We start from the raw sequence: 22,297 nt of genomic DNA, 5'->3' as shown, positions 1-22,297 counted from the left end.
AAATAGAGCCAAACAAGGTTCAGGAGTGAGCCAGGGTGGCCACTCCTTCTCCACTCATGAGTCCTTCAAGTCCTCCATGCCAGCCAATAGCTCCTTCCTTTCCTTGTGCACAAAAGGCTTCTAGGACTATCAATTAAAGCTTTTCTCCTAAGAAAGGCTCTTTTTTCCACTTAGAGGAGTTAGAGCACTCCTTTCTTCATAATTCAAAGGAAGAAGCAGCAAACTTTCTGTTAGCACAGGGAATGTGGACTTTCCCCCATCTAGTTCAAATAAGAACTTTTCATGTACCCAAAACAAGGTGACTCCTCCCATCCCATCTGACAGTCTGCTCATGAGGCAGTAGGGCTCAATCGAGTCCTTCAAAGGAATCCTTACCATTCACTCAAAGAAAAGGGAAACCCAGGTGATGAGACTTGTTAGGGGTCTGTGTCTGTCAAACTCACATGAAAATTCTCGAGAGTTCAAAAGGGCTCTGTGTGAGTTCTAAGGGATGACAAACCTTGATGTCTGCCTTTGCTTTTCATAAGGAATAACTGCTTGGCTGATAAAATGTGAACACAATGTCAGAGAAATCCATGGGGGGAGGGGGCGCTCTATTCTATTCTCAAGAGCCTTAAAGTGGCAGTGTGTTATATATTGCTGCAGAACACAGCATCTGAGTTAGGATGAATTCATAGAGTGTGTCCAGCTGGTAGGAGAGATGAGCACCCTCTCACAGGGAACCCACTGTCTTCTTCCAGGCAGGCACACTGTCCTCTGGCAGACTACAGAGGCATGGTACCTCAAGTCCTGAGCTGTTTTATGACTGTCTGTGGTTAAAACGGATCCACATATGGGCCAGCTCTTCCAGTATAGAAGGGGCAATTTCAAAGTATATTTAAGGGACCTTGGACCTCAGTTTCCATGTGTCTGGTGACATGAGACTACCAAACATCTCATTCCTCTATTCACCTGTATCCAGACTTCCTGCTATGTCTCTAGTTCTGGAATGTTGGTCCCTGTGCTCTGACTGCATCAGTAGCCTTTCCACTCTAATTGCTGACTTTCCCAGTCTGGTGACATTACCTAAAGCTCTGCAGGCTTCTCTGCCTCTCTCAACTACTGACAACCCCCAGCCCCACAGGGAGGAAGTAGGTACCAGAAGCTGTGTTTGTTTTTCTAAGTATCCCCTTAGTATCTTCAGTAGCTGACCAGGACTGCGCTACTCTTGCAGAAAACTGAACTCGATTTGATAGTTCTGTGCTGTGGTAAACATTCCAGTTACCTTATGGCTATGTTTATCAGAAACTTTTGAATTTACCAGTGCCAGTACAGGTTGTCCTAGACAAGAGCAACACTGCTTTATGGCTTATTTTACATCACAAAGTAATCAAGATACAACTGGTATCCTGGAATAGTCTTCTCCTAATAAAGAAAAGGAACAAAAAAGCACTAAGAAAGTCTGTCAACAGAAGTGGTGTCTGAAAATGTCCTACTATTAAAATATCCTGTAGAGTGATCTGGTTCCAGGTTTTTATTATTAAGACCAATTAGAATTTATGCTACATCATCCTAACTTTGAAACTAAATAATAGTTTTCTCCGTGCATAATTTTTCACATAGCAGACAAAAGGAGAAAGTACTTAAAAAGCATATGTCTACTAAGGTTTTATATAGAGAATAAAGAGTAAATAATAAAACTGGGCCTTTGATCCCGACACTTGGGAGGCAGAGACAGGCAGATCTCCAAGTTCAGGACCAACCTGGTCTACAGAGCGAGTTCCAGGACAGCCAGAGCTACATAGAGATACCCTATCTTGGAAAAAGGAAAAGGAAAAAAAAAGAAGTAAATAATAAGACAGGACTAGACATGTGGCTCAGCAATTAAGAGCATATACTGCTTTTATGAAGTTCAGGTACCAGCATTTACATCAAGAGGCTCACTACTCCAGGAGTATCCAAAGCATCTAACCTGGATGGTGACTCACATACACAAGATAAACACATAATTAAAAAATAATTAAATAATTAAGACAAGACAAAATAACAAAGGATCTGAGTAAACATTTTTCTCAGATATTTACAAATGGGTATTAACACATTAAAAGATGTTTAAAAGAAGAAGGCATAGCTCAGTGGTACAGTAGGAACACATACGTGCAGAGCCCTACATTTAATCTTCAACACAAACCCACATACACACAGTATCTCAAAGGGAATAAACACACACAATACCCAACGGGAATAATATAATGTGAGATGTTACATAGTTGAACCTTTGAAAACATAGTAAGTAGGACGTAATGGTACACGCCTGTAATCCTATCTCTCAGGAGGGTGAGGCATAAAAACTGCAAGTTCAAGGCCAGCCTGTGTGTGTGTGTGTGTGTGTGTGTGTGTGTGTGTGTGTAGATAGATAGATAGATAGATAGATAGATAGATAGAATAATAAAAAGAAAAGGAGAGGAAGGAAAAACTACGATAAGTGAACAAAGCCAGTCACACAAAAAAAAAAAACACTTATTATATCTTTAAAGTCCAGAACTATAAGTCTATACAGACAAACTATAGATTAGTGATTCTACAGGCAGGACTGGAAGGGAGAGGAGCTAAGAGGTACATGTTTCTTTGAGATGATGAAAATGTTCTAAAACCAAACATATATATGGGATATATTTTTAAATAAAATACTGAATTAGAAAAAGTTCTGATAGGATTGTCTTAAATAAAAAGTAAAAGCTACCCTCTCCCTTCCTACCCCATCTCTCCATGTGGCCACTGCTGATATTCTCTTGTGATCCCCCCGTTACACAAACCCAGCACACAGAAAACAGCTATGTCTATAAGCACATGCTTAGGTAAAACCATACAGCATGAGTCACATTTTAAAATGCTGTGGGCATCTCTTAAGATACTTAAAGTATTTGCAGTAAATACTACTTTTAACATGGCAATGTAGCAAAAACTTACTCAAATATTTACCTACTAAAGGACTTTCTTTGGTGGTGGTGATTCCAGGGCTAAACCCCAATGCTGGGCAAGCACACTACCAATGAACAACATCCTCCCTTAATATTTTCACTTTTACCCTTACTGAAAATAAGTATGTATGATTGGTTGTGACACGGAAAGACCATCCATATATTCAAACACAAGGAATGTCTTCGTGAAAGGAGAAGTCTCTGCTCAGGACCCCCAAGACCAAGTTCTCAGCACAAAGGGGATTTATCTGCCCCAGAGGATCAAAGGTCAGAGAATAAGAGACAGGAGACAGAGGATGAGAAAGAAGGGAAAGAGGACAAGGGAGAGGGGAAGGGGTATTTGTCCCAGAGGTGAACAAAGGACTGCCTCTGGAGAGAGCGGAGACAGACGAGGCACAAAGGAAAATGGCAGTTTATAAAGGTACAAGGGGAAACCCATATTGGAGTGAGGTGTTTAATTTTAATTGGGCATGTTAATTAAGTGAGACAAAGGGGGCTTTTGATTAGTGGACTTCAATACTTGGATATCTGTGCCTTGGTAGTCTGCCTGAGGGAAGAAGTGTTCAGATAAGAGAATAGATCTTGGCGGCTGGCTTTAGGAATGCAATGGTTTTTAGCAAGGCAGAGGGGATCAGGGAGAAAGGCAAAGCCTGCCAGAGCCATGCCTGCCATTCTCAAGCTGGCCAGAGTCCCCTCACTTAGGAGCTGGACAGTTTACTCAAGGGACGGACAAGAGAGCATTTCTAGAACCTAGGAGTTTGTGGCCATCTTCAACAGTGTAGGGAGACCCTGCCTGGTTAAAAATACTCAAAATAAAGCCGGGCAGAGTTGCACACACCTTTGGTCCCAGTACTTAGGAGGCAGAGGCATGTGGATCTCTGTGAGTTTAAAAACAGCCTGGTCTAAAAATAAATAAATAAAAATGAAAATAACTTAGACAAAAGACTAGCCATATACATTTTCATTGTTCATGTGTGTACAGGTGTTGGGGTGTGTGTGTGTGTGTGTGTGTGTGTGTGTGTGTGTGTGTGAAAGCTGGGTATTTTTTCTCATTGATCTCCACCGTAATATTTTGAAACAGGGTCTCTCACTGAACCTGGAGCTTATCAACTCAACTGCACTGGTTAGCCAGGAGGCCCCTGGGATCCTCCTGCCTCCACTTAGTGCTTGGATTACAGGCATGTACCACTGAGCCCTACTTTTATGCGGGTAATAAAGCTCGAACTCGGTTTCTCAAGCTTATGCAGCAAGTAACTTACTGACGAGGCCATCTCCCCAACCCTACTTTACTTTTATTTATCTTTAGCAGGGTTGGGCTCGGACCGGGGTCTGGTGCAGTGTTCCCAGTGAGCTATGTCCCTAGCTCCACAGTGACTATTACTTAACGTCTTCACAACTTTTGGTACTTTCTGAACCTTTTCCTTTCTTGTCTGTTTTTTGTTTTGGAACCAGGTCTCACTATGTAGTCCAGGATGCCCTTGAACTCACTCTTCTCCTACTTCCACATCCTGCGTGCTAGGATTATAGGTTTGCGTCACCATGCCCAGCTTTGAATTCTTTTCAATAGTATTCAGTCTGTTTTCTTAGCTTGTTTATTAATTTACTTCTTGGGTTTGTTTGTTTGTTTGCCTGAAGATCAGAGAGTAAGACAGCTGCACTGATTAGTCTTACCGATCAGGCAGTGATGACACACACTTTTAATCACTGTAGCCACACTAGTTTGCCATAGAAACCAGGTGGTGCATGCCTTCAACCCAGTCTTAAAGAGGAATATAAGATGGAGGAGACAGCTCTCAGACACAGTCTTATTCTGAGATTCCTGAAGGCAACATCACTATTTCCAACTGGGATAGAGGTAAGAACCCGCAGCTGACTGTTTTGCTTTTCTGACCCTCAAGCTGAACCCCAGTTTCTGTCTCTAGGCTTTTATTAATTGTGCTACAATTGTTGGTGTGGAATATCCTTCTATATATGTGTTGCTTTTATTGGTTGATGAATAAAGCTATTTTGGCCAATGGCTTAGCAGAGTAAAGGCATGTGGGAAATCTGAACAGAGATAGAGAGAGATAGATGGAGTCAAGGAGATGTCATGTATCCACTGAAGGAGAAAGATGCCAGAACATTACTGGTAAGCCACAGCCTTGTGGCAATATACAGATTAATAGGAATGGGTTAATTTAATATGTAAGAGCTAGCAAGGAATATGCCTGAGCCATCAGCCAAATAGTGTTGCAATGAATATAGTTTTTATGTGATTATTCGAGTCTGGGCAGCTAAGAAGTGAAAGCACAATCTCGTTTACACATTGTATTCTGATAAAATGTTTACAGTGAACAATGTTTCCCTTGGACCCAGTTTCCTACCCAACTACCTGTGTATCTCTGTCCACTCCTTCTCACTTATACTGAAAAGAGTTCATCTCCATTGTCTCATTTGAGAATATACCTTTTAAAATTTATTTTTATTTCATGTTCATTGATGCTTTGCCTGAATGTATATCTGTGTGAAGGTGTTATATACCCTGGAACTGGAGCCACAGAGCATTGTGAGATACCATATAGGTGCTGGGAATTGAACCTGGGACTGCTGGAAGAGCAGCTGGTGCTCTTAATCACTGAGCCATCTTTCTAATCCCAAGGATATATGAGAGAGAGAGAGAAAGAGAGAGAGAGAGAGAGAGAGAGAGAGAGAGAGAGAGAGAAACATCCCAGATCCCAAGCAGGCTTGGAACTCACTATGTAGTCAAGAATGACTTTGATCTGATCACCGTACCCCTGTTTCTAAGTTCTAAGATCATAGGCATGCACCTCCACCAGCGGCTTATGTCATCCTAGGTGTTGCACCCAGAGCCTTGTGCATGCGAGGCAAACACTTTGCCAACTGAGAATACATTCCCAGCTGAAAATACTTTTTCAAATATATGTGCTAAAGGCAAGGCTTACTCCACACTTCTCATCCCCCTGGGCCTTTCAATGGCATTCACAACCTCCTGAAAACTCTGCCCTGATTCCCTTCCTGTGGCCTTCCTCCTATGTCCAGAGCATCTGCTTCACAAGCCCTCTGCTGGCTGGAGCTGCAACAACTGTACTGCTCAGGTCCTCTCCAGGTCCCTCCTCCCCAGTAGCTTTATACCCTCCCCAGGCTCATCTGCTCCTAGGACAAGGGCAATAGTTGTCTCTGCTTAGATGCTTTGGGCCAATATTATAGAACACCTAGTTATTTTTCATCATCCAGATGCCAAAGTCACTGTTACCTCTTTGGGCGACCATTTTGCACATTCTCTCCCACCTGACTCTCCTTTAACACTCTGGTAGGCATTACTGTCAATTAAAAGGACTGAGGATCTAGGGAATTATGTAAATGGAAAACACTAAGTGCCATAACTCATACACAGAAAACCATCAAAAATGTCCCCTGTTGCCAAACGGTGGTGGCACACGCCTTTAATCCCAGCACTCAGGAGGCAGAGGCAGGTGGATCTCTGTGCAGTTCAAGGCCAGCCTGGTCTACAAGAGCTAGTTTCAGTATAGGCTCCAAAGCTACAGAAAAACCCTGTCTCAGAAAAGAAAGAAAGAAAGAAAGAAAGAAAGAAAGAAAAAAGAAAGAAAGAAAGAAAAAAAGAAAGAAAGAAAGAAAGGCTCCTTGTCATCAATGTCAGTATTAATAAAACTGTTAATGGACCCTAATAATTCATGTTCATCCTAGGATTACAAGAAATGAGAATAGCCATGGGAAAAAACATAACCATAGATTCTTTCTGCTCTTGCATATACAAGATAAACTTAAAATTCAAAGCATGTAAACTACAAACTATAAACTCCCCAATAAATGTAAAGGTTTGTCCAGTCAGAAAAACAATGAAACAGAGGGCTAGGGATTTAGTTCAGTAGTAGAACGTTTGACCAGTTTATATGAGGTCCTGGGTTTGATTCCCCAGAATATTAAACAAAAAAAAAAAAAGAAAAGAAAAGAAAAAAGTTGAAAACATAGGTTTGTAGGTTTTGGGACTTGAGTTTCAGCAAAATAGTGATATATTGCTTCATCTAGTGCACTCCCAATCAAAGGCCAAGCAACATTTTTCAGGCCATGTTGCTGCATTACACAAAAAGGATTCTGTTAATGTTATTCTAGTTTCTTTTATCCTCATTTCAGTAGGCTATCTTCATTTTCTTAATTTTATTCTAAATTTGTTATAGTAGATAAGAACAAATGGCGAGAATATAGAGAAACCAGGACCTTCATATGCTTTTGGTGATATAAAACACCAAGGTGTAGGCACCTTGGTAAAGAGGCTGGCAATTGATCAAGTGTCTAAACAGGTGGCGCACACCTTTAATCCCAGCACTTGGCAGGGGCGGGAGAATCTCTGTGAGTTTGAGGCCAGCCTGGTCAACAGAGCGAGTTCCAGGACAGGCTCCAAAGTTACACAGAAAAACCCTGTCTTGAAAAAAAAAAAAGTCTAAACAGTTACCAGATGACACACTAGTTCCTTATGAAGCTATAATAAACCCTAGTAGAATAACATATTTCCCCAAAGAACTTATACATAAATATTCATAGTGTTATTCGTAAGAGCTAAAAACTGGAAACAATCCAAATACCCATCAACTAATAACAGGATGCAAAAAATGTGGAATATCTATATACATGCCCATAAAAAGAATGAAGAATTGGGAGGTTAAGGCAAAAGGCCAGCAAGGACTTCACAGACAGGCCATATCTCAAAAAAACAGCTACCCACGCTCCTATAGCAACCCTAATTAAACTCAGAGGGTTGCCAAAAACTGAAAAAAGGAAGAAGGGAGGGAGGGAGGGAGAGAAGGAGAGAAGGAGGAAGTAAAAGGAGACAAGACAATGAAAGGAAGACTGACTGGGAAAAGGAAGGAGATCAGAAAGAGGGGAAAAGAAAGGATTAGGGGGTAAATATTTTCAAAATATGTTATATAAATGTATGCAAACATCAAAATTAAGAGCACTATTATATATAATTAATATGTATTAATTAAAAACCAAAAAAGGAATGAAGAACTGATGTGTGAATGATGAAGGGCCTAATGGATGAAGCCTGGAAATATACTAAGTGAAAGAGCTGGTGAACAAAGAAACATACAGTGAACGACTGCACTGATACAAGACACGCGAAAAGGGAAATTCATACACACGCAGTAGGGATATAGATTGGGGGCAGGGGTGGTTATGAGAAGGTTATAAAGCTGGTCGTGGTGAGAGTTGCATAATCTGAAGATTTGAAAGTCATTAAGTTGTATAATTTAAATAAGTGGACTGTACAGTACATGAATTATAGCTCAAAAAAGTTTTAAGTGTTGTAGATGAAACTTCAGGCTGTGTGTACACTAGGCAAGAGCCATACTACTAAGCTAGTCTCTAGTTCAAAGCTGTTTTTGTTTTTTTTAAGATAGGGTCTCACTCCATCTGTACCCAAATCTGTATGTACCTAGTCTGAAATTTAGGTAAGTCTCCAACCTTGGCCTCTTGAGTGCTGGAATTATAGGCATGAACCACCTATCCAGCTCCAAGGTCTTTTTATGATTAAAAGCATGGAAGTTTAGCCAGTATAAACTTTTCAAAGAGAGAAAGTATAACTCTTGCCACAATATAAACTTTTCAAAGAGAGAAAGTATAGCTCTTGCCACAAGAGTAAACATGGGCGCATTTCTGATGGGTTTCTTGAGAGTTCCTGGACAAGACAGAACACAGCAAAAGCCCTGAGGAAATGCTTAGGACCTAGTCACTACGAGAAGGCAGGGGACAAAACAAAACATCCAGAGCTGGGGTGATGACTCAGTGGGGAAAAGCTCTTGCTATGAAAGATCAAGATGAAATTCCTAGAACTCAGGTGAAGTCCAGAGCAGGCCTGTAATCCCAGAGCTCCTTCAAAGAGATTCCAGGAGAATCCACCCACAGGCACTAGGGTCAACCAGCCTGGTGCTCAGTGTCAGTCATGGGAGAATTCAAGGACTGGTACCTGAGGTTTTTTGGGTTTTTTTTGTTTTTGTTTTTGTTTTGTTTTTTTTTTTTTTTTTTTTTTTTTTTTAGAATCAAATGGGCTGGAGAGAAGGCTGTGTGACTAAGAGCACCCTGTGTTCTGCTCCCAGCTCACAACTGTCTGTAACTCCAGTTCCAGAGGATCCTATGCTCTCATCTCACCTCTGCAGGCACCAGGCACCACATGGTATACAGATATAAATTCAGGTAAAACATTCACATGCATAAAATGATAAAGTAAGTCTAAAGGGAAAAAAGAAATGAAAGCATCAAACAGTGGTGACTGGGACTGAAAGGGTCATAATGAAAGGTAAAAATTTTAAACTTCATTCAGTTGGTTTACCTAGTTTCAAGGTTCAGGAACTAGTTTTTCCGGTTTCAAGCAGGTGAAAGGCAAATTCCAAGGTCTGACCCTTAAAGAATCTCTCCCAATCAATAGCACAGAGAGGAAAAAACACAGAAATCTTTGAAAAATCTCCAGGTGATCCTTATGTAAGCCAGATCTAGTTCCTGCACAGCAGGGAAAGAAAAATGCACAATCATCCTAGAAGTGACTTAAGGGCTGATTACAATGAGGCTTCTAATAATCATGGGGCAAAGAAAAGAGCTCAAAACTCTTTGCCATCTTAATGATGTAAATAAATATTCTTACACAAACTTCCAAGGGCCAAAGCTCCCAGAAGAAAGGGAGGGAGGGAGGGAGGGAGGGAAGAAGGAAGGAAGGAAGGAAGGAACGAACCAACGAACGAACGAACGAACTTGTCACTGTTGATAAAGCTCAGCTGATAAAGCTGCTGGACCCCAAATCTACCACCTGAGCTCAGTCCCAGAATCCCCACCAGTTGTCTTCTGACCTGAGCATGTGCAAAGGACACACATGTACACAGTTAAAACCTTTTATGTTACTAAACATTAACTTAAAAAGAACATTTCCATCTTCCTTCAAAAGTATGCAACTCACTGGATCCTTTAATTTAACTGTGGGTCTTTGTCTTAGAATCCTGGAGAAGGTGGGGGTGAATACACTTTACCAACCAGGTGGCTTTCTGGGGATTTACTTTCCAGCTTCCCCTTACTACATGGAAATAAGGAAATCAGTACCAGACACCTATGAGGATACCTGAAGAGAACTTTGTAAATACGGACTCAAGGAAGTCATTTGCAGACTGAAAACTGCTGCAGTTGGCTTGCTGACTAATACCGAGCCACTCTGAATTTACAAAGATCTCAGTACTTTCCCCTCATGCTCCCTCCAAACAGCAGCATCACTTGCAGACAACTTGCAGGGATATTGATGCCACTGGTGGTGTGGGTATGCCTCTGCATGGATTGCTACATGCCCTGCTTGTCTCAAACTTCTTAGTTAAAGTAGCAATCACAGTAGCTAAGTAGGAAACTTGCAAGCTGGTCTTCTGCAGCCTGAAAAGCTGCAGGTAACTATGCTTCAAATATTAAAAAAAAAAAAAAAAAAATCCAACCCCAAAAATAAAATCCTAGACAGTGCAGACAGAGGCACAGTCTGAAGTAGTAAGCTGTTTCCTCACTAAGTGCACTGGGGGAAAAAACAAACAGACAAACAAAAAAACCAACCAACCAACCAGTCTTGTTTAGAGACTGAACCATCACTCTGACGCAGGACTAAGAAGCTAATTGATACTGGTTTGAAGCCATTCCAGTTACAGCTAACCCTCAGCCCATGTAGACAGGCTAATGAGGGCCTAACCTGTCTTTCACCTCCACATTTTCATTCCTCAACTATTTTCATAGTTACAAGTGAAATGGGTAAAATAAGTATTTTATTAGCAAGGTCAACAATCCAGATAGATGACATATTGAGGCGTCTGCTTTTTAAAAACTCTTACGTTAGGGATATAGATAGCTCAGAGGTGGAACACTTGTCTAGAAAGCACAGGGCTCTAGATTTTATCCCCAGCACAGCAAAAAAGAAAAAAAAAAAAAAAAAAACCTCTACAGCAAGGCAGGCATGGTGACGAATGTCTTTAATCTCAGCATTCAGGAGGCAGTCGGTTTGCTGAGTTTGAGATCAGCTTGATCTGCAGTTCCAGGAGAGAAAGAGCCACACAGAAAAACCCTATCTCCAAAAAGCAAAATAAACAAAAAAACTTCTATCTTGAGGGTTAAGGAGATGCCTCACTCAGCAAGGTGCTCATCATACAAGCATGAGAACCAAGTTTGGATGCCTAGAACCTCCATGGAAAGCCAGCCGTAGTAACACAGGTCTGTAACCCTAGCACTGGGGAGGCAGACAGATGGGATGGATGAGGCTTGATGGCTAGATAGTCTTGTTAATTGATGACTCCAGCATCAGGAAGAGACCTCAACTCAAAAATTAAGGTGCAAAATGGCGAGCCCACTGGTTGAAAGAGAACAACAACTCAGTAGTCTGCTGACCTCCACACGTGATTGCCTTTGTCCAGGTGAGCCTACACGCTAGACTCATTTATACATGCACTAGAGGAGTTAAACGAGATCACAAAATTGGGATCCCTTGACAGATGCAGCTCTTCATTTTAAAAATCAGCATAATCACAGTTTCCCTGGTTCAAACTGCAGACTGTGGAAATTCAGTGTTACCTAAGTAAACAAGGAGTGGGACAGTAATAATAGAGTGGCTGCCGTTACTGAGCAGCCTGCAGGTGCCAGGCACTGTGAAATGCCCTTTAAATATCAGCTTTCAAAAAAGTCCTCACCACAACCAAGAACGGCTGCTTGTCCAAGGTCAAAACACTATGTGGGGCTTAACTCCAGACCCATGACCACAGAGCCTGGACCTCTTTCCCCACTGCAGCAACAGCTTCCACCTCGGCAAGGCTGCCAGGACCCAGCAGGGTTTGCATTTGTTTCTGTCTCCTGGTTTCCACCAGATGATGAAATCACAAGGCTAGACTGCATCTCAAGGGAAGTAGAGGAGGCTGTAATTTACTCAGCCCACAAAGAGCTTTAGTTGAGCAAATTGTTCAAAAGCCAGAGAGCTAAGCAACTACAAAGACATAGTGAAGAGTTCCCATTGGGGAAAGAAGGAATGTGTGTGTGGGGTGTGTGTGTGTGTGTGTGTGTGTGTGTGTGTACACATAAGAGTGTGTACTACAGCATGCACTTGTGAGTGGACATCAGAGGACAGCTGTCAATTCTCAGGCACTGTCCACCTTTTTGGTGTTCCCTAAGACAAGTTCTCTCACTGGCCTGGATCCCGCCAGGAGTGAGCCTCACAGATCCTCCTGTGTTGGCCTCTTTTCTCTGAGATTACAAACTCCACTAACTCTACTTTATACTTTCTTAATAATGCTGCTTTCCAAAGTAGCTGTGACCACCCCCCCAAAAAATAATAATAATAAAATAAAATAAATACGCCTACCAGCATTGTATGAAGATCACTACTATTCAACACCCTTACAATTTGGAGTTGCCTACTTCATCTTGGGTGTACAGAAATATATCGTTGTGGATTTAATTTATGTTTCCTTAGTTATTCGCAAGGTTGAGCGGATATACATAGAGAGATAGCTATAGATAAATACAGATACATCTTAGACCTGTGGGTTTCTCATTTTCCAAGTTCTGTTGAAGACTTTGTCACTCCATTAGCACACGCAGCACCTTGCTCAAGAGTCTCTTCACTATGCAGAAGCCATGCATATACTCTCCTACATTAAATTCCAAAAGCTTTCTCATTTTGCTCTTCACCTGCTTCCTGGGTGTTTGAATATGTATGAGCCTATTTCTGGACTGCTTATAGTGTTCCACTAATATCTCATTATTAATTTGTCAAAAGCACTATTACATTGTTTTAAGTATTAGTTCTTGGCTTCTATGAGAGAAGTTTCCCAATTCTCTTTGAAGAGTAGTCTGCCCTTTCTTAGAAGCAACTAGTATAACTCTACATTTTTTGCTGGGCCTACACTAAGCACATAAATGTTTCCAGAGTATTAATGCCTTTGAAACACTGAACAGTCCTTGAACTTCTGTGGTTCCATATCACTCAAAGTCACTCCAGAAAGCTTTTAGACTTTTTTCCTACAAAATCTTTTTTTTTTTTTTTGGTTTTTCGAGACAGGGTTTCTCTGTGGTTTTGGAGCCTGTCCTAGAACTAGCTCTTGTAGACCAGGCTGGTCTCGAACTCACAGAGATCCAACTGCCTCTGCCTCCCAAGTGCTGGGATTAAAGGCGTGCGCCACCACCGCCCGGCTTTTCCTACAAAATCTTACACATGGTTTGCTGAATTTAAATTTTATCTGCAGGGTAGAAGTATAGACTAGTAGTAGAAGTCTAGCCTGCCATGTGTTAAGACCTGCATTCCATCACCAGTACCACAAATACACAGATATATCTGCTACGGTTTACAACTGTTGAAAACCATGGATATGGAGGTGGGGGTATGAAAAAATATTTTTGTGTGTAAGAGAGAGAAAGGTGAACAGAGGTTGTGGCACTCACTTTTAATCCCAGCATTAGGGAGACAGAGGCAGGTGGATCTCTGAGTTCAAGGCCAGCGTACTCTACTGAGTGAGTTTCAGAATAGTCAGGGCTACACAAAGAAACCCTGTCTCAAAAACAACAAAAACAAAACAAAACAAAATAAATAGGGTTTAGTTAAAAGTGTCCTTAAAAAAAAAAATACTGGCTGGGCGATGGTGGCGCACGCCTTTAATCCCAGCACTCGGGAGGCAGAGGCAGGTGAATCTCTGTGAGTTCGAGACCAGCCTGGTCTACAGAGCAAGTTCCAGGACAGGCTCCAAAGCCACAGAGAAACCCTGTCTCGAAAAACCAAAAAATACTGGGTGCAAGGGCTGGAGAGATGGCTCAGTGGTTAAGAGCACAGGCTGCTCTTCCAAAGGTCCTGAGTTCAATTCCCAGCAACCACATGGTGGCTCACAACCATCTGTAATGAGATCTGTGCCCTCCTCTGGCTTGTGGGCATACATGGAGGCAGAATGTTGTATACATAATAAATAAATAAATAAATAAATAAATAAATCTTAAAAAAATACTGGGAGCAGTAAGTGGCATTCACGTGGTAGCGGTAACTGTCTAATTGGACTCAAGGCCCACTCAACAGGAGAGAAAGCAAGCCTGGTACTGAATACCTAGCCAGCTATCCAGGATTAATTCTTAGAAAAGAATCTACTACTATTACTTTGCTAGACCAGAATAAACCACACTCTAAATCCTATCCTGACATCCTCATCTTTTGAGCACCTCCTTTATGTTTTTGAGAGAAGGTCTCACTATGTAGCACTGGTTAGCCTGGAATTCTTGTAGATCAGGCTGGCCTCGAACTCACAGAGGCTCATCATCTGCCTCTGCCTCCTGAGTGCTGGGATTTAAATCATGCACCACTGCCGGGGCATAGTGGCACACACCTTTAATTCCAGCACTCAAAAGGAAGAGGCAGGTGAACTCTGAGTCTGAGGCCAGCCTGGTCTACAAAGTGAGTTCCAGGATATCCAATGCTTCTACACAGAAAAACCCTGTCTTGAAAAACCAAAAGAAACCCCCCCACACACACACAAACAAACAAACAAAAAACCCTGTGTACTACGATGCACCCAGCACACATTAAGAATTAAAGGTAGGGTTGAAGAGATGGCTCAATGGTTAAGAGCACTAACTGATCTTCTAGAGGTCCTGAATTCAATTCCCAGCAACCACATGGTAGCTCACAAACACCTATAATGAGGTGTGGTGTTATCTTCTGACGCACAGGGACAGATGAAAGCAGAACACTGTATACATAATAAATATGTCTTTTAGAAAATTAAAAGTTAAAAAGTTGGTCGGGGGGATGAAGCAACAATTCAGTTAAAAAGGTTTATTGCTCTTGCAGAAGACCAGAGTCTGGTTCCCAGCACCTACAAAGTGGCTCACAACTGTCTACAACTCCAGCCTTAGAGGCTCAGACACCCTCTTCTGATCACCACTAGCAGCAGGCATAAACATGGTTCACATACATACATTCAGGAAAAACACATATAAACCTGTAAGAGATTTATTTTTCTGTTTTTCTTTGCTTGTTTGTTTTTGTTTTTCAAGATAGGGTTTCTCTGTGTAGCCTGGACTGTCCTAGAACTCACTACTTAAACCATACTGGCCTCAAACTCACAGATATCCGCCTGCCTCTGCCTCCTGAGTGCTGAGATTAAGGGTGCATACTACCATCTCTCAGCTAAAAAAACTTTTTTAAATAAAAAAATATATATGGTGGAGAGTTACAGAGGAAGACAGCTATTGTGTGCCTCTAACTTCTGCATGTGCACACAAAGGAACATGCACCTGTGCACATGATACCACAAAGACAGACAAAACAGATCTCATTTTATTATTAAGTTCAAACAATGAACTGAATATACATTAATTCAGTAACATTTAACACAACTATTAGGAAGTGATTCTGAGACTAAGACACACTACAAAGAAATACTTGTGGGTTTGTGAGAGCTGTCATAACCGCTAGGAAAACTAAACATACCTACAAATTAGCGATGGGTATTAGTTGACACTAGAAGAGCCTAACAATAATAAGCACATTGTATTGTTACTACAGAACACCTCACCCTATCAGGCTTAAGCTGAGTTGTTCAATAAAAATACAGGAGTCACATAATTTAAAATTTCCAGTAAGCAAGCTGTTTAAAGCCACATATTATCATCAGCATTTAAAGTATTATTTTTTCATGCTAACTCTCAAAAAACTGGTGTGTACATTTTACACTAGCATATTGTATAAGTGTGATATTTCAGAAGTTTAGCAGACAAGTTGCTGGCTACACAGGCTACTAGCCAATGCTGAGCTAAGGTATACAGGAGTAAGGCTGTATAAACCACATCAGAGTTCCCAAGGCTGAAAGACAGCATATAGCTTCAATATTCTAATTTTTAAAAATTTTTGTTTCCTTTTTTTACTTATTTTTGGGCATGGATGCATGATATGGCATACCAGTGGAGAGGAGAGGTCAGCCTGGGGAAGGGAGTTATTTCCTCCCACCAGGTGGGTCTTGGGGACTGAGCTCAGGCAATCAGGTTTGGCAACAGGTGCCTTTACCAGCTGAGCCATCTCTTCCACCACCACCCCACTCTAACTCTGAAGCAAACGAGTTAAACTTTAAAATAGGCCAACAGTAACTGGCTATTTCATCAGATTGTCAAGAATCTTCTGGCAATCCTTGTTTGGAGTCAAAACCCATGCAGTATTAGTTTTGTAACAACTGTTTTCAGGACATTTTAACTAGTCTTGCTGTCATTATGAGGTTAACCATAACTTCCTTCTTCCCCAACCAGTTCCTCACACATTCATCCTCCTAAATTCACTGTTTCAAAGTTATCCAAAAAGAAGCTGCTTCCGGGAGCTGGAGAGATGCTCAGGGCTAATAGGAGCATTTGCTGCTCTTGCAGAAGACCGGATTTGGGTTCCCAGCACCTATACAGACTTAGAACCATCTGGAACTCCAGTTCCAGAAAATATCACACCCCCTTCTGACCTCTAGGAACACCAGATATACATGTGGTACACATACATACATGCAGGCAAACGTTCGTAGACGTACAAAAAAATAATAATCTTTAAAACGAAAAAAAAAAAAAGGAAGCAATTTCCAGTCACTCCTACAACCTGAACAGACTTTCAGTTACCCAGGCATGAGCAACAGGAAGACAGCAAATAATCTCAGAAAACAGGGAGGGGAATTAAGTTTCAGAATCAACAGCATGGTGGAAACTTATGGAAGCTACAGGAAATAACTGGAGTTGCGTCAGCTCGGAGAATTCCCAATGAGCCTTCAGTTGGCGTTATAACAATACTTCCAAAGGAGAGGGGCCAGATACACTTCCACCACCTACACGGCCAGACTGTGGTGGTGCGCACCTTTAATCCCAGCACTCAAGAGCAGAGACAGGCGAGTCTCTGAGCTCGAGACCAAGGACAGCCAGGGTTACACAGAAAAACCCTGTCTTGAAAGCCCAAAAAAAATAAAAAAGAAAGAAAAATATGGACCAAGGTAACGAAGAAAAGGACCTATTCATTTTCCTGCCCTATCCCACCTGGACCCCTGGAGAAGTGCAACGGAGCCACTCTGTGATTTGGTTGGCCCAAGCTTGTATGTGTGTGTTGGGGGGCGGGGTGCCTGCCATGCACTGGGGACTGAACTCAGGGCCTTCCACACGCCAGTCATACTCTGCCACTGAGCTATATTCCTAGCCCTACATTTCATTTTTCTTAACTCACTAGGCTAAATTTCCATGTGTTAATCTGTCAGAGATTAACAAATAAACAGAAACAAGTTCTGCAGGCAGGACAGCAGATACCTGAACTGGGAGTGTCTATGTTTCTAGAATGTATTCAAATGGCAGTAAGTATACTGTCATTCAAAGGAAAAATAAACTACAACAGGATGCTTACTGGTTTCTACAACATGGTTTTTACCAAATGAAATCATACAGCCACCATGCATTTACGTCTGCGAAAACTGCAAACTTAAAAAAAAAAAAAACTGCAAACTTACTGAGGAATGGAAATTACAACTCAGTGCTTCTCCGTCCTTTATAGTCAGTTCTATTTTTCCAGAAACCTATCCTTTTCGATTGTATTTCCTTTTCTTCATTGTGTGCGTGCGTGTGTCTATTGGCCTGACTGCACATGTGGCGCCCAGAGATCAAGTGCCTTCCTTCCTCATTGCTTTCCACCTTATTTTCCCTTTTTGTTTTGTTTTGTTTTTTGAGACAGTGTTTCTCTGTGTAATGGCCTTTTGCTAGGCTGGAACTTGCAACTTGCTTTGTAGAGCAGGCTGGCCTCGAACTCACAGAGATCCACCTGCCTCTGCCTCCCAAATACTGAGATTAAAGGTGTACACTTAACATTTCTCCACCTTATTATCTAAAACAGGGACACTCACTAACTTGCAGCTTACCCATTCAGTTTGACTGGTGGAGCTCCAAGCCCCCAAGGTCAGCTTGTCTCCATCCGGAGTGCAGCTGTGGTCACAGGCACGCTGTGCTGTACCTGGCTTTTATGTGGAGACTAGGGATTAGAACTCAGGTCTTCATGTTTACATAGCAAACACTATCCACTGAGTCCCTGGTCCCAAAGTTTTGATTGTCTTTTTTACTTTTTGTTTTATTGATTTTGTTTTGTTTTTGGCTTTTCAAGACAGGGTTTCTCTGTGTAGCCCTGGCTGTCCTGGAAATCGCTGTGTATACCAGACTGGCCTTGAAATCTGAGATCCACCTGCCTCTGCCTCCTGAATGCTGGCAGTAAAGGCATGCACCACCACCTGGCTCTTTTTACTTTTTAAAAGCAAATCCTGGGTCAGTGAGATAATGTTACTCTCAAAAGATGTGAGGAGAACGCCCTCTGATCCAAATCATTATGACCAAATTAATTAAAGCAAGCTTTTTTATTTGTGTACATGGGCTGCTTCCCCCTGAGGTGGGGTTCAGGTCAGCATTGGAGGTAAGAAAGACGACTTTTATAGCTCAGAGGTAGGTTTCCAAATGGGGGATTTGGTGGGCAAAACAGGCGGGGTTACAAAAGCAGAACAGAAGCATAACAAGTTATTCATAATGACTCCCTGAAACAAAGATGTGGTTGTAGGGAAGGCATGACAACAGGTGGTCATAAAAAGGGTTATAATAACCTTTTGAAACAAAAGTAGGGTTGCAAGATGATTGTAAACAACTTTTTGAAACAAAAACGTGATTGCCATTCCTAGAACAGGCAGTCGAGAACCATTTGTAGTTAAGGTTACAGGTAGGGCATAGCCCAAACCTTGAGAAACATAGGTTTACTCACAAACAGAAATGAATCTAGTTTGTCTTTACTGTAAGGTGGATTTTAAGCCTAAAATGGAGAGGTTCTTCAATAGCTAAGCAGGTAAAGCTGCGTGCCTTGAAGACCTTGGTGCCCTGAGTTTGTTCCCAGGAATCCACATAAAGGTAGGGGAGAACCAACTCCTATCCCCAAACAGCTTAAACTAAAACAAACAAACAAATAAATTGATGAATAGATGAATAAAAGCTGAGTGGTGCTGGCGCATTCCTTTTATCCCAGCAGTTGGGAGGCAGAGTCAGGAGGATCTCTGAGTTCAAGGCCAGCCTGATCTACAGAGTGAGTTCCAAGACAACCAAGGCTACACGGAGAAACCTTGTCTCAGAAAACAAACCAAAAAAAGTAAAATGAGGCAGTGATGCAGGCAAACACCTTTAAGCCCAGGAGTGGAAGCAGGATCTCTTTGAGCCAGGCCAGCCTGGGTCCATCTGCAGCAGTGGTTCTCAACCTTCCTAATGTTCCTTTTAATAGCTTGTGTTGTAACCCCAATCATAAAATTATTTTCATTGCTACTTCATAACTGTAATTTTGTTGTTATGAATTGTAATGTAAATCTGTTTTCCAACGGTCTGTGAAAGGGTCATTCAACCCCCAGGTTGAGAAGCAAGGCTCTATAGAGTTCAAACCAACTAAGACTGCAACCCTGCCTCAAAAGAACAAAAAAAAAAGCTCGGAGCAGTTTAGCAGTGCTCAATTTTAATCTCCTTTAATTCCAGCAGAGACAAGCAGCTCTCTCAGAGTTCCAGAGCAATCTAGTCTACATAGCAAATTCCAAGTCAGTCAGCACTTCATGTCTCAAATCATTTTTAAGCAAAATGAATAAGAAAATTACTCTTTCAGTTTAGTGGACTTCAAGTGGCAAATCACCATGAAGTATTTAGGCACCCATTTGCCACACAAGGGGCTCACACAAATATTTTGTGCACATTCATAATTGCACACAAACATCTAAAACATACCGATAAATTAGTAAGGATTTCCTCTAGTCATTATACTTTAGGGGTTTTTACTTCTTAGTGCTGTTTCTATGATGATCATATGTGATTATGTTAAAATTAGAAAAGCGGGAGGTGGTGGCACACGCCTTTAATCCCAGCATTTGGGAAGCAGAGGCAGGTGGATCTTTGTGAGTTCGAGGCCAGCCTGGTGGTCTACAAAGCAAGTCCCGGAACACCTAATAAGAGCTAAGGCTACACAGAGAAACCCTGTCAAAACAAAACAAAACAAAAAACTAGAAAAACAGACAAGAAGACATTGACCAGTGCCAGTCAGTTATATTGAATTGACACTCCCAGATCACTCCCCTATGCTCAGGTCTGCAATATAAATATACAAGTTACTTTTGGTAGACCATGTTACAAATCATTAGTAAAAAGACTTAATATGAGAGAGGAAAAAAAGACCCTTTAGAAAAAGGTAACTACTTCAAAAGGTTGATGCTAGTGGAACAACTGAGTCATGAGTGAAAAAAAAAATCTTGATCCAAAACAAAAATGTAAACCTAAATGACAGGGAATCGTTCCTGTGAAAATGATTCACTCTGTGTTGATTTCGCCAGTTTGTAAAACGTAAACCTAGTAAAGTTACTAAATACACCAGATTGAGCAAATATTGTACGGTGCTTTGCCCCCAAAGAATTCTGATTTTATGTTTTCTCAATACTAGGGCAACAATAAGTACAGTTCGGGAGTGCAGAAAGTCCTGGAGTGGCAAGCGTGGGGTGGATGGGTACAAAAGAATACAATGTAACGCTGCACACCCTCTGGCCTACAAAGAGCTGACTGCGGCAGTGGCGCGAACAAGACAGAAATCGAGGTTAGCCACGAGCAACTTTGCTTTTAATGAAAAGTGGATACAGCTGGCCTTAAGCACGAGGGTGGTGGGAGAAGTGCAGGCAAGCTTTTAACCAGCATAAGGATTCGGGGCATGGGATTTAGCTAGATGAATGTCATCAATGACACCACAAAGCCAACCCTACCCTCTAACTTAAGTGTACATATATACTGGTTGAAATCCAATTAATGCACATACACGGATAAAAGAAATGGCACCCAGTGCTAACCAGCCTTTGTGCGCCCGCAAATATTCCATTTTACCTAGTACCTAAGTAATCTGGCTACAGACTTTTCTTGTTTTAGCATTAGCTCAAGGGGAGCCCGGCTCCCAAAAGACTGGACTCGCCAGCTCTGCAGGTCCTCGGCCTCCGTCCTACCCAGCCCGCCGCCACGGTTGCAGACAGGCCCGCAGGGGCGGGCGGGGCGGCTGGGGAACGCGGGCCGGGACACCAGCACCAGAACCCAGGGCCACACGCGCCGCCACCCCCCGCACGGATCCCGGCCGGCGGACACCAGCCCGCCCAACCGCCGCCCGGCACGCAGGCAGCCCAACCGCCGTCCCGGCCCAACCAACACGGGAGGGGAGGAGAGGAGCGCACGGCCGGCGGGGCAAGCGAGCCGCTCGGGGGGCGCGGGGCAGGCTGCGAGCCGGGGAGACGAGGCGGGCGGCCCCGAAGCCCGCGCTCGACGCGGGGCCCGGACGGCTTCCCGGAGGGGGTTAGCCCCTTTTCGGGTAGAAGGTGCCGATGGTTTGACCCCCCACCCCGAGCGAGGTGCCTAGTCCCAGCCCCGGCTGGACTGTACCATCGGGCGGTGCCGCCGGGATTGCTCCCCCCCACCACTACCATCAGTTCCCCCCCACCCGGGTCCGCGGTCGGTTGGCCCCGGCCGGGCGCTGAGACGCAGAAAGAGCTGGGCGCCATTTTGGGTGGGACTAAGCAAAGACGAAACACTCTCCCAGGCGAGGGGATACTCCGGACCCTGGTTTATCCGGTTCTCTTAATCCTTTAGGTACTTACACGACGTTGGGTGAGGGGAGCTGCGAGATCAGCGGGTCCCGGATCCTCTCTCCCTAGGGGTGATGGAAATCAACCCCCCCCGCCGCCTCCAGGTGGTTCTTCCCGCCGCAGAGTGGGAGCAGCATAAAAGGCGTGGTCTTATTAGCATAATCTGCCTGGCAACCTGATCTCAACGTTACGTGATTGGCTGAACTCTGAAAGTCCCATGCTGTGCCTAGAGACCTGGAACGCTGGGCCGAACTGACAAGCCCAGATTTAAGAGTCATGACGAAAATCCTGGGACGCCAATTCAAGCGGCAGAGAAGGCAAAAGGAGAGTCACACAATGGCCCAATGACTGAGGGCCTCTTTATTTCGTGCTCTGCTGTTCATGTAAAACCCAATAGAAGAGCGAGTCTCTGGCGGGGCTCGCCTGCGTTTGTACTCTAAGCCAATCAGAAAGCCCCACTCTTTGCATTCAGGTCAAGGCCCAACTGAGAACCCTGGCTGGCAAATGGAGGGACACCGTCCAGCGTTCTTGAGTGTTCACCCTGGAAACCCAGTGTGCATCCAGGTTCCCAGTCCACCTGTCCCCCTACACTCGGCTCCTGGGGAGCTCTGGACGTGTGGGCGGTGCATCTACCCGCGCTAGCGCGGATTT

At 43.0% G+C, this 22,297-nt stretch overlaps 1 protein-coding gene across 5 annotated transcripts in view; it reads right to left on the bottom strand.

The window, feature by feature from the left end:
• Positions 1–21,838, bottom strand: part of Prdm10 (PR/SET domain 10) — a 100,888-nt gene extending 79,050 nt beyond the window's left edge. For all 5 annotated transcript variants that reach the window (XR_005974738.1, XM_041657200.1, XM_041657201.1 and 2 more), the window contains exon 1: positions 21,659–21,838. The gene's annotated coding sequence lies outside the window, so the exon portion shown is untranslated. The remainder of the gene's footprint in view (positions 1–21,658) is intronic.
• Between the last annotated feature and the right edge of the window lie 459 nt (positions 21,839–22,297).

This window comes from Microtus oregoni, unplaced genomic scaffold, assembly GCF_018167655.1.
Source record: "Microtus oregoni isolate MIOR12 unplaced genomic scaffold, Mior012 000008F_ref0000371, whole genome shotgun sequence".
In the NCBI taxonomy this organism is placed as follows: Eukaryota; Metazoa; Chordata; class Mammalia; order Rodentia; family Cricetidae; genus Microtus; species Microtus oregoni.
This window is presented reverse-complemented; position numbering and strand designations above follow the sequence as displayed.